General features: G+C 47.6%; 1 protein-coding gene across 2 annotated transcripts in view; it reads left to right on the plus strand.

Moving 5' to 3' along the window:
- The first annotated feature begins 1,881 nt into the window (after positions 1 to 1,881).
- Positions 1,882 to 12,867, plus strand: part of cdh11 (cadherin 11, type 2, OB-cadherin (osteoblast)) — a 37,170-nt gene continuing 26,184 nt past the window's right edge. The window contains exons 1-2 of one of the 2 annotated variants that reach the window (XM_086175756.1): positions 1,882 to 2,061; positions 2,266 to 2,686. The gene's annotated coding sequence lies outside the window, so the exon portion shown is untranslated. The remainder of the gene's footprint in view (positions 2,062 to 2,265; positions 2,687 to 12,867) is intronic. The other variant, XM_086175749.1, reaches the window with a different exon arrangement.

The following is a 12,867-nucleotide window of genomic DNA, read 5'->3' on the forward strand; positions in this document are numbered from 1 at the left end:
GAGTATTAGTACACCCTCTGAGTATTAGTACACTCCCTGAGTATTAGTACACCCTCTGAATATTAGTACACCCTCTGAGTATTTGTACACTCCCTGAGTATTAGTACACCCCCTAGGTATTAGTACACCCTCTGAGTCTTGGTATACCCACTGAGTATAAGTACACCCTCTGAGTATTTGTACACTCCCTGAGTATAAGTACACCCTCTGAGTATTTGTACACTCCCTGAGTATTAGTACACCCTCTGAGTATTTGTACACTCCCTGAGTATTACTACACCCTCTGAGTATTAGTACATTTTCCAAGTATTAGTACCCCCCCTAGGTATTAGTACACCCTCTGAGTCTTGGTATACCCACTAAGTATTAGTACACCCACTGAGTATTTGTACACTCCCTGAGTATTAGTACACCCTCTGAGTATTAGTACACCCTCTGAGTATTTGTACACTCCCTGAGTATTAGTACACCCTCTGAGTATTAGTACACTCCCTGAGTATTAGTACACCCTCTGAATATTAGTACACCCTCTGAGTATTTGTACACTCCCTGAGTATTAGTACACCCCCTAGGTATTAGTACACCCTCTGAGTCTTGGTATACCCACTGAGTATAAGTACACCCTCTGAGTATTTGTACACTCCCTGAGTATAAGTACACCCTCTGAGTATTTGTACACTCCCTGAGTATTAGTACACCCTCTGAGTATTTGTACACTCCCTGAGTATTAGTACACCCTCTGAGTATTAGTGCATTTTCCAAGTATTAGTACCCCCACTAGGTATTAGTACACCCTCTGAGTCTTGGTATACCCACTAAGTATTAGTACACCCACTGAGTATTTGTACACTCCCTGAGTATTAGTACACCCTCTGAGTATTAGTACCCCCCCTAGGTATTAGTACACCCTCTGAGTCTTGGTATACCCACTGAGTATAAGTACACCCTCTGAGTATTTGTACACTCCCTGAGTATTAGTACATCCACCGAGTATTAGTACACCCTCTGAGTATTTGTACACTCCCTAAGTATTAGTACACCCTCTGAGTATTAGTACACCCCTAGGTATTAGTACACTCCCTGAGTATTAGTACACCCTCTGAGTCTTGGTATACCCACTGAGTATAAGTACACCCTCTGAGTATTAGTACACCCACTGAGTCTTGGTATACCCACTGAGTATTAGTACACCCACTGAGTCTTGGTATACCCACTGAGTATTAGTACACCCTCTGAGTATAAGTACACCCTCTGAGTATTTGTACACTCCCTGAGTATTAGTACACCCTCTGAGTATTAGTACACCCCTCAGGTATTAGCACACCCTCTGAGTATTAGTACACTCCCTGAGTATTAGTACACCCTCTGAGTATTAGTACACCCCCTAGGTATTAGTACACCCTCTGAGTATTTGTACACCCACTGAGTATTAGTACACCCACTGAGTATAAGTACACCCTCTGAGTATTTTTTTACACTCCCTGAGTATTAGTACACCCTCTGAGTATTAATAAACCCCCTAGGAATTAGTACACCCTCTGAGTATTAGTACACCGTCTGAGTATTAGTACACCCTCAGAGTATTGATACAGTCCCCAGGTATGAGTACTCTCTCTCTGAGTACTGGCAGAGTACTCAGAGAGAGAGTACACGCAGTACTTTCCCTCGGCGGCCATGTTGGTTGTGGTTCGTCCCGGGTTAAAACGGGCAGCAGCTAAAAAAGGTTCTGCTCTCTGATTGGCTGAGCCCGCTTTTAAACCTCAGGTCCCGCCCCCTCCTCCGCTGTCCTCCCATTGGCTGACACTCCAATCCCAGCGCCCGCACTCAGCCAATCAGAAGAGGGCAACTGTTGCATTTACACCCCCCTCTTTGGCTCGGCGAGGAAATAAAGGGGTAAATAAAGACAGGAATAAAAAGAGGAATAAAAAGAAGAAACGGAGGCACAAGGAGGAGGAGCCAAACACTCCTCCGAAGGAAGGAGGGAAGGAGGGAAGAAAAGAAAGAAAAGAAAAGAAAGAAAAGAAAGAAAAGAAAAGAAAAGAGGAGAGACGGCGAGTTGCGGTAGTTTTTAACCCCCATCCATCCATCCATCCATCCATCTATCTATCTATCTATCTATCTATCTATCTATCTATCTATCTATCTATCTATCTATCTATCTATCTATCTATTGATTGATCGATAGCTGATCTATCTATCTATCTATCTATCTATCTATCTATCTATCTATCTATCCTCTCCCTTCCACCCGTTCGCTGGGCTTAGACTCTCTCACTCTCTCTCTCTCTCACTCTCTCTCTCTCACTCTCTCTCCCCTCGTGCAGTCACTCCGCTCCCGGGGCTCGCGCAGGGAGGACGTGCACGCGTCGGTGTCCGAGGTCCAGAGGAGAAGAAGAGCAGAAGAAGCAGAGGAGGAGGAGGAGGAGGAGGAGAGGAGGAGTGGAAGGAGGGATGCTCCTCTGATCGCTCTCCATCCTCCACATCTTCTTGCGCTTCTTCTTCTTCTTCTCCAGCCTCCCGCTGCTTCTCCTCCATCTCTCTCCCGTCGTCTCCCGCCATCCCTCCATCCCGCGCGCCCCAAAGTAGACCGGATGTGCGCGGCGGGGCTCGCGCTCCCGTGAAGCTTCTCCGTGTGGATTTTTTTCTCCCCCCCGTGTCGTGCACGGAGGCACCGGGCGCGTCCACGGTAAGGACTTTACCGGACTTCTCCGGTCCTCCTCTCCTCCGTCTCTCCCGCCGCGGGCTGACAGAGATGATGAAGATGATACGTGTCCGCGCGTACGTGCGTGCGCGTGTGTCTTTTGACTTAACGGAGGATTTCACCGGAGACAGCGGGCGGAATGTGCGTGTGCGTGTGCGCGGCCCCGAGCCGCTGGATGACGGTTGGAAATGTGCGGCTTGGGTTTTTTTTTTTTTTTCCTTCCCTCCTCTATATTTCCATTTCGGTGTGTGTGTGTGTGTGTGTGTGTGTGTGTGTGTGTGTGTGTGTGTGTGTGTGTGTGTGTGTGTTCTGGCCACGTACAGTGGCGGGTGGGGGGGGAGTTTCACCCTCCCGGAGGATTCGGACTGCGACGCACAACTTTTCGTCCGAAACGTGTGTGTGTGTGTGTGTGTGTGTGTGTGTGTGTGTGTGTGTGTGTGTGTGTGCGTGCGTGTCGCTTAGCATTAATCAAAGCAAACACCTCGGCGATCACGCACGCTCCTCCAGCTGACAGTTGGTCACTTGTGTGTCGCCGTGTTGCGTTCGGGGTTTTTCGGATTTTTTCCTTTCCAGTTGTTTCCTCCCCGACCGGAACCTCCTCCTATTTTTCCCGACACGCACTTTTTCCTCCTCCGGTTCAAAATCTCACCGACTCAACCGGATTTTTTTTTTTTTTTTTTGACTAAATGATTATTTTTTTTTACGTTCACCAAAAAAAAAAAAAAAAAAAAAAGAGTCGAAGTGACGTCACTGCGCGGAGCAGCATCCGGATAATGGAGGTTTTTTTTTTTTTTTTATTTCTAAGTAAAGTGAGACGTCGGTGTGTGTGAATTGTGCAGCTGCAATTCCGCTGCGTCTGGTGTGTGTGTGTGTGTGTGTGTGTGTGTGTGTGTGGGGTGGGGGGGTGAAGGGGGTGTAAAGGGGGAGTCGTTGGTATTCATGGTGCAGCTCCGGATTGCTGCTCTCAAACAGGCAATAATCTCCAGCTTCTCCTCGCTTCTTTTTTCCTTCTTCAGCCGGAAAAAAAAAAGAAGAACGTGGTTCTGTTTCTTCTTCTGCGGATTAAAGTGGGGGGGCTGAGGTGGGGGGGGGGGGGGCTCTGCGGCCTCCACACCCCCATGGAGATGATTCTGTGGAAGGAGGCGTCAGGAGGTGGAGCTCCTCGCTTTGAAAACCTGCCTCTGAAAGGGGAGAAAAGGCCCGGCGGACGTCGGAATCGTTCCGATCGGATTTTTCCCGACGCCCTCGTGATTTCGACCTCCCCGTTTCCCGTATTCTGGAATGTTCTGTGGTTTCCGTCACATCGGCGTGTCGTCAGCAAACCGGGAGAACGTGGTGCTTCTGCTCGGAGGCCCGCAGAGGCTCCGCCCCCCGCACCCGCCGCTTCCTGCCGATTGGCCAGAAAAAAAAAAGCCCCGAAAGTTTTGTTTTTTCTTGCAGTTTCAGCTTCTCGCTCTCCCAGAACGTTGGACTGAGGTTCTTCTGAAGGTCACTTTTAGATCAGGCCTTTGGCCCCAGAGGTTTCTGTCGACTGGAGTCCAAACCGGAACCCGTTTTTAGGTCTGAGGGAACCTCTGAGAACCTGGAGGACATGTGGAGGTTCTTCAAGGAACTCCTCATGAGGTGGAACCCTTAGCAATCTCAGCCATTTCAATCAACTCAAGAACCTTTGTAAGAACCCCAGTGTTCCTCCTGGAAAAGGCCTCTCGTTCCTCAAGGACCTAATAGAAGAACCTATAATTCCTCTGGGGTCTGAACTTGAACCCTTTGAGTTCCACAAAGAACATGTTGACTAACGGTGAACGGTTCCTTCAGACCAGAGGAACCTGGTCCAAAGCAGTCCCCAGAACCCCTTCTATCGTAGATTCTTCTGTCTGGAGGTCCGTGTGGACGAAGGCATCGGCATGTCTGGTCAGAAGAACGTCGTTCCGACCAGACGTTCCACTTCGCGTCCCTCCGACACAACCGAGGTACCTCAGATGAGACTCTGCGTCATGCAGTTCTAGTCCGAAGGCGGTCATCGGCTTCAGGCGTCGGGCGTCTCTTGGACAACGGCTTCTGCGTGGAGACACTGGAAGCTCCGCTCAGACCTTCAAATTAAAAGCCTTGAAGAAAGAAACATGCAATTCTTTGTCAAATGTTTTTTCCCGCAACCCTTCCTGTGCTGAGGAGCTTTCATGCTCGAACCAGGTCTGGGCGGACAATCACACGCACCTCCTGCTGCTCTGGAGTTGTAGCTCCATCTGCTCCAGAGCTGCCTTTTCTTTAGCTGCACCTCATCCAGCTCTGGAGTTGTAGCTCCATCTACCCTGCAGCTGTACCTCGTCCCTCTCTAGAGCTGCTCCTTGTGCTCTGGGGTCGTAGCTCCATCTGCTCCAGAGCTGCCCCTTCTTTAGCTGCATCTCATCCAGCTCTGGAGTTGTACCTCCATCTGCCCTGCAGCTACACCTCGTCCTTCTCAAGAGCCGCTTCTCCTTCTGCTCTGGAGTTGTATCTCCTTCTGCTCTAGAGCCGCTCCTTGTGCTCTGGAGATGTACCTCCATCTGTCCCGCAGCTGCTGCACCTCCTTCTGCTCTGGAGTTGTATCTCCTTCTGCTCTGGAGCTGCTCCTTCTGCTCCGGGGTCGTACCTCCCTCTGTTCCGGAGCTTCCCCTTCTTTTGCTGGACCTCGCCCAGCTTTGGAGCTTTACCTCCTTCTGCTCTGGAGCGTCGGCTCCTTCTGCCCTGGACTTGTATGTCCTGGAGCTCCAGAGCTGTACCTCCTTCTGCTCTGTAGCTCCACCACCTCCAGCTCCGGAGCTACACGTCCTTCTGCTCTGTAGCCGCGGCTCCGTCTTTCCGGACTCCTCTTCTTCCTTCCTCCACAACAGTATCTCCTTATTTTCTGCTTTGGGATGTTTCCTTAATCCACTAATTAATTCCTCTCGCTGCCGCCGTCAAGCCGCTCCGGCAGCGAGGAAGAGGAGGGGGGGCGAAGCCGAGGAGAAAAGACTCTATCAGGAGATGCAGACGAAGGGGTGGAGGAGGAGGAAGAGGAGGTGGTGGAGGTGGAGGTCTGGTCCAGGCCTTCCCACGAAGGCTCTCCGTCTACCGAAGGGGAACCTCGCCGGGAAGGCGGCGCCTCCTCCGGCCGGACGGACGAACGCCGCGTTCTAACCGCTCCTCGCCGTCCGAGTCCCTCGGGAATGTGGTACGTCGTCATGGTAACAGGATGAAACATCCGATCGAGGGGGTTTTACCTCGTGAGCCGTAAAAAATAGACGAGTTCTATTTTGTCCCCGTGAGTTAGTGAAAGCGTGGGAACAACTTCAGCGGGAAGGAGTTAGCTCTTCGATGTTCTCCAACGCGCCGTGGAACCCTTCTGAGGTTCTTCTTGAAGCCGTGGGCGGGAAGCTCCGGCGCCCCCTGCTGGCGGCTCCTGGAGTTGCGCCACTTTGGCTTGGCCGACATTTCGGAGGAGGGCGAGGCTCCGCCCCCTCCTGGGGCAACCGTGGAGGCTCCGCCCCTTTTTGGCCAGCGTTGAAAGGCGGCGGCGTACGGCTTTATTACTCTGTAATTGGAGTATTTATATTTAATTACCCGCCAGCTGCCGCCCCCCCCGAGCTCCGTAAACTAGTTCCTTTGAAAAAAAAAAAACTCAGAAGGAGAACGTGAGGCGGAACGTGGAGGAACCGGGCCGAAGGAACCCCCGCCTGGCGGGTCTGCAGGGAAAGCCAAGCGGGAAGGAACCGAAAGATCTGTCGATAGCGTGATGCAAGATGGCCGCCGCCAATCCAGGTGTGGGCGGGGCTTGAGGGCTTCCGGACGGCCCGGAGCGGCGACGTCCATTTTGGGGGCTAAAAATAAGCCCTCGGCGCTGATCCCCTGCTCCATGGCCGCAGGTGCGGAGGTGGGATTATAATCCCCGGTGCTGCCTGATGGGATTATACCCGTAATCTGCGTCGGGGGCGGGATTAGGCGGGGGGTGTAACCGGCCCCCGGGCACCATAATCCCCGCAGATGGCCGACAAGGAAGTGAAGCTCAGGTGCTCCCTTTTTGTCCGGCTCCTTTCTTTAAACGGCGAAGCGATGGCGGGCGGATTCCGGGCGTCGTGCGACGTCGCCGCCTCGCTGACCTCTGACCTCCCCTCGCCATTTAATCCGCCATCACAGATTGACGGATGGTCTCGGCTCGATCCGCGACTTGTCCTGGAATCTTGATGAAAAGGATTCTTCATGGGAAAACTGTAGTTTTTGAAGTCGTGTCGAGGTACTTCTAAGTAGCTTGAATGACCTCCGACCCCCAGCGGTAACATGTGAAGGCCTTGTGCTGCACTGTAAAGAAGGTAACATGCAAAGATTAGCAGAGTCACAGATCTGTAAAGTTGTAAAGTTAGACAAGCGTAGGTGAGTTAAAAAGTTATTGACATGTAAAGTTAAAGATATACAAGCGTGTAAAGGTTTAACGTTATAGGCGTGAGACGGCGTGAGCTTGTAAAGTTAGACATGCTGTCGGTCACAGATCTGTAAAGTCTGCGATGTAAAGTTGTTGCCGTCTAACGTTAAAGATGTGTAAAGTTTAAAGTTGTAGATGTAGGAATCTGTAAAGTTGCTGGCATGTAAAGTGAACAGTTATAGATTAGTGAAGAAGCAGATGTTTAAAGTTACAAATTTAGAAATGTGTAAAGCAATCGATGTGCAAAGTTGTAAAGTTATGCATGTGTGTAGGTTTCTAAATGTCAAGACGTGTAAAGTTATAGATGTTTGACGATGTGTAAATTTATAGAGGTGTAAAGTTATAGAGGTGTAAAGTTATAGATGTTTGAAGACGTGTAAAGTTATAGAGGTGTAAAGTTATAGATGTTTGACGAGATGTAAAGTTGTAGATGCGTACAGTTATAGATGTTTGAAGACATGTAAAGTTATACAGGTGTAAAGTTATAGATGTTTGAAGACGTGTAAAGTTACAGAGGCTTAGAGGTTCACAGTGGTGCAGATCAAAGCTGCAGTGGATCAAAGCTAATGCTGGATCAATAGCTTCTGATCAAGTATTGATGATCAGAGCAGAGCGTTGACATTATTGATCCCCTTGAAACCAGTGCGGATCACCTCAGGTAGACAACCGTGTGTGTGTGTGTGTGTGTGTGTGTGTGTGTGTGTGTGTGTGTGTGTGTGTGCATACCTGTGTAATGTGCCGTAATGTGTTTTCCGTGACGGCGTCCGTCTCATGACATCGGTCACATGACAGGAAGTAGTTTAAATCTGTCGCCCTGCGGAACCATAGAACACATCGCACACTGCCTGTGTGTGTGTGTGTGTGTGTGTGTGTGTGTGTGTGTGTGTGTGTGTGTGTGTGTCACTCATCCAATCTGTCATCATTGGCTGATTTACAAACTTCCCGTCGCGTCTCGTCGTCCGACGCTGTGATTTAACGTCAATTCATTATTAATTAATGGTTCAGGACAGAAGGACCGACGGAGGTCAAGGAGACGTTTAATGACTCGTTTACTTCTCATTATCATGGACCTTAATTAACAGGACGTGTGTGTGTGTGTGTGTGTGTGTGTGTGTGGTCTAAGTTACTGCTCTATCTCTGAGAAAGTATTTAAATTTTTACCGTCTTAAAATGACACACATCAATTTATACTCAGCTGTTAATCCCTCACACACACACACACACACGCACACACACACACACACACACACACAAAGTACAGTTTTATTACAATAATTAACATGATTATGTTAATTGTGTTCAATTAATTTTGCTGATGAATCATGTTTGTAGGTGAATGTGGGCAAACGGTGTGTGTGTGTGTGTGTGTGTGTGTGTGGGTGTGTGTGTTCTCGCTTGACATCCTCACCCCTCAGGTGAAGACTTTTAACCAGCTGATATTATTGATTACTGAATTGATTGCAGCAGCTTATGCCCCCCCCCCCGCCCTCCCTGCACTTGGTTTAGTCCAGATGAAAAAGCAGCGTTCCTATTGGTCCACAGGCTCCTCTTTCTCTCGTGGAATGAACCACTTCGTGTGACGTATTTCTGCTGATTTTCCTCAAATCAGTTCTTATTGATTATGGGTTTGTTTCTTGGCTTTCCAGGTTTCCTGGATGTTTCTTTCAGCTTGAAATTTTCCAGGTAAAGTTTTTCCAGCTCTTTTTTAAATTTTCCAAAAAAGCCATTTTTGAAGGAATTGATGACTTCTGATCATTTAATTTCTCACTGATTTCTGGGAAAATCAGATCAGATGTAGTGATTAGATTGTAATGTGTGTGTGTGTGTGTCCGCATTTTTCAATCATCTCACCCTAAAACCGTCACACATAAACACCGATCAGGGATCAATGGGTAAATTTCCCTGAGGACAGGCCCAGTGAGCGGATCAATAATGTTATTGACGGTCGTATGCAGGACCTGCTGGGGGTCAAAGATGCTGATTTGATTTTTCTTTTGTTTTCATTTTCGCCGCTTCCTCTTCGGGGTCACAAATACAATTAATTCAATTGATTAATTTGCTGACGGGGCTCAAAATTCAGCGTCTGGAACCCGAGGTGGAACCCGAGGTGGAACCTGCAGAACCTCCAGGTTCCCCGTGGAGACAAAGGGCCAAGGTTCTCAAGACTAAACGGGGTCGAGGAGGTTTTGAGGACAACAAGGGGGTCTCTGTCGACCTGCGGGGGGGCAGAGGGGTATTATCACGGGGGGGTTCAATCACAATGACCCCTGTGTCTTACCCACCCACCCCCTGTGTGCGGGGGAGGGGTGGGAGGGGCAGTTTGGGGGGTAATTAGGCTGCAGGGGCGGTGTGTGTGTGTGTGTGTGTGTGTGTGTGTGTGTGTGTGTGTGTGTGAAAGAGGAGACGCCGGAGCAGAACCTTTAACAGACTGAAGTGAAGATGAGGAGGTGAAGAGCCAGGAGGGAGCAGGACAAAATAACAAAATTAGATTTAACAAAAAGATGATTGAGGAAACAGAGGAATATATTTTATATTGTTTCATTTTATTTTATGTGATTAAGTTGTATTTAATTTATTTTTTTGAGATTTTATTGAATTCTTGATATTTGTCCAGTGTGTCTGGGGGCCGCAGGGGTCAAGGGTCAATCCCTTCCCTTTTCCTTTGACGGGATCCAAAGCCTCTCCGACCCTGACAGGTGTAATAACACGCTTATTTAGGAAAAATACCTTTTCTTTTGACTTTTAAATCTTTATTGGATCCCGACTCATTAACGCTAACAAGCTCCAGCTCTCGCCGTCCATTAAAACCAGCCCGATGATGTCAGTGTGTGTGTGTGTGTGTGTGTGTGTGTGTGTGTGTGTGTGTGTGTGTGATACTCGGGGTCAACATGGCACCCGGCACTGAGCAGTGACCTTTGACCCCCAAAGTCGAGCAAGAGCTTTTAAAAGAAAAACAAAAATGGCGATCTGAACTGAGCAACAATGGAGGGAGAAGATAAATTGAATCAAATAATGAAAATGTTTTCTATGTTGTATGTTTGTAATCATATTAAGCTTTTTAAATGAACTGTTACGCTGCTGAGACGAAGGCCGTCCCCTGTGGGGATCCATCAGTTTGATCTCCTGTAAATAGAAGAAACAGCCTTGCTATCAGACGCCTGAGGTTTTAGATTTAATCTGTTTCATATTAAAGTCAGAGACCTCTGACCTCTGACCTCCGACCTTCCAGCTGAAACTGAGCCCTGCCCCCCCCCCCCCCCAGGGAGGACAATGAGGCAGCTGTACCCAGATGAGCCTGATGGGGGGGGCAATTAGGCCAATTAGGAGCTGTCAATCAACAGGATGTATCGTGGGTGGGGGGGCTATAATTAACATTATAATTATGTGTTAGAGAATCACTGGTGTCCAAAATAAAAGCCTGACAGGACGGAAGGGCCTGTCAGGATATACATATCTATTTTAGATATATTCTGTATTTATAATCTTTATTTGAAAAATTATTATCATTATTGTCATTATTTATAATTATTAGTATTTAAAATATTATTGCTATTATTATTATTTCCATTGATATGTCATTACTTTATTATTATTATTATTACCAATGTCATTATTGTATGTTATTATTATTATTGTCATTATTATATCATTATTATTATTATTATTATTGTTATTGTTATTATTATCATTATTAATATTAATAGTGTCATTATTTAACATTATCATTATTTATTTTATTACCATTATTCTATGCTATTATTGTAATTCAATTGAATTTAAAACATGATTGCTGTCATCGTTATTATTATTATTATTATCATTATTATTACAATTATTATTATTGTTGTTATCATTAATGCCGGCATTATTTGAAATTGTGATTATAATGGTCATTATTTACAGTTATTATCATCATATTATTATTATCAATATTCTCATTATTAAAATTATTATTTCAAATATTGTTATAATCATTATTGTAATTATTATTAGATTATTATTATTCCTATTGTTTACATCATTATTATCATTATTATTTTGGTATTGTGATTAAAATATCGATGATAGGCGTATCTTTGTCACAGGACGTAAAGTCTGGCAGGAAGACAAAGATAAACCATCTGGTTTGGAGGCGGTGATGAAGAGGAGGGCGAAGGAGAAGGAGAGGCAGGTGGGGAAGAACCAGCTCAGGAAAGAAAATCCCATCAGGAATCAGGTTGAAAAAGGGGAAGAAAAGACGGCGATTAAACGGGTGAAAGGACAGATTTTAAAGGGAGAGGAAGTGAGGAAGAGGAAGAGGAAGAGGAAGAGGAGGAGGAGGTTTAAGATGAGCTCCGGTGGAAAAATGTAGAGAAATAATGGACATAAAAGAAGAAGAGAGAAGAGGAAGCAGGACAGAAATGGAGGAACATCTGCTCTGATTCAGTGTGTGAGTGTGTGTGTGTGTGTGTGTGTGTGTGAGAATGCTTCCTGTATGTTCTGCTCTGACATTCTAAGGGGGTGTCTTGGGGGGGGGGGGGGGGGGGGGTGATGACCACAGAGATCATGTGACCCGCGTCTCTCCTCTGCTTCTGCTCGACCAATCAGAACTCAGACTGTTGTCCGGACGAGCTGAGGTTCTTCTTCCGGGTTCTCGAGGCGAGAACGTCCAGGAGGTTCTGCAGAGCGCGAGGTGATGAGCGTGCTTTAAAACGGCTGTTTTCTGAATGGAGTCTGGTTCCTGCTGGCCTCCTCCTGGGGGACCCCGTCCAATCCGGGGTTCCGCTCCTGCCGGAGAAGCGGCTCCGACTCCGTCCCCCCCTGCAGCCCGAACCCCTCCAGGTCTTCTCCTCGGACTTCGGTTCTCCTCGCCGGTTCTCAAACCCACGGCCTGTGGGCTGTGCGGGAGGAGCCGCGCTTTAAACGCCCCGTTTTCTGAAGGGAGTTTGGTGGGCGGACAGCAGACGGCGGCGGCGGCGACTTCCTAATAAGATTTTCCAGTGATTGAATTCCAGTAAACAGATTAAAGAACCTGCTGATGCCGACATCGTGACGGTGATTAGGACCAAACACAAACTCAGTTTGTTTGTCAGCTGCATCTTATTGACAAAAACAGACGGGTTAAAGTGCTGAGCGGTGAAGGGATGAAGAGACGCTCCTTAAAAACACTGTTTTTTGAATGGAGTTTGGTTTGGAGTTTGTTGTCCTTCAGCTGAACATCCTTGTGGAGAGCAGACTGTCGTCTCATCAAGGTGGGGGGGTGAAGGAGTCTGGAGTGTGTGTGTGAGTGTGTGAGTGTGTGTGTGTGTGTGTCGGGGTCTCTATCAGCCCCATCCCCCCCGTTCGGTTCCCATCCAGTTTCCCCCGCAGACACCAGCGGCCCTCAAAACGCTGCTTTTTCTGAATGGAGTCTGGTGGACCCCCTCCTGTAGAAAATATTTCTACAAGGGGTTGATGTTGCCTGGTTGCCATGGCAACTGGCCAGGGTATTTGTGTGTGTGTGTGGAGGGGTGTCATATAGTAAACGCCCGTCACCATCAGGTGACCCCATGTCCTCCAGGACACACACTTATTACAGTGTAATAAACACACGTTACACACAAACATGTAAAAATAAGGGTTTTTTTTTTTTTTTGAACCTTCCACCAAAGGTTCTCAATGTTTGGTGGAGAACTTTCATGTTCTTCTGCTAGACCTGCTGCGTTCTGCTCGGGCTCCGCCGGCTGCAGCGAGAACCCTGTTTCCCACCTGT

This window comes from Fistularia commersonii, chromosome 2, assembly GCF_037954325.1.
Source record: "Fistularia commersonii isolate RoL2024-O1a breed Wild chromosome 2, RoL_Fcom_v1.0, whole genome shotgun sequence".
Classification (NCBI taxonomy): domain Eukaryota; kingdom Metazoa; phylum Chordata; class Actinopteri; order Syngnathiformes; family Fistulariidae; genus Fistularia; species Fistularia commersonii.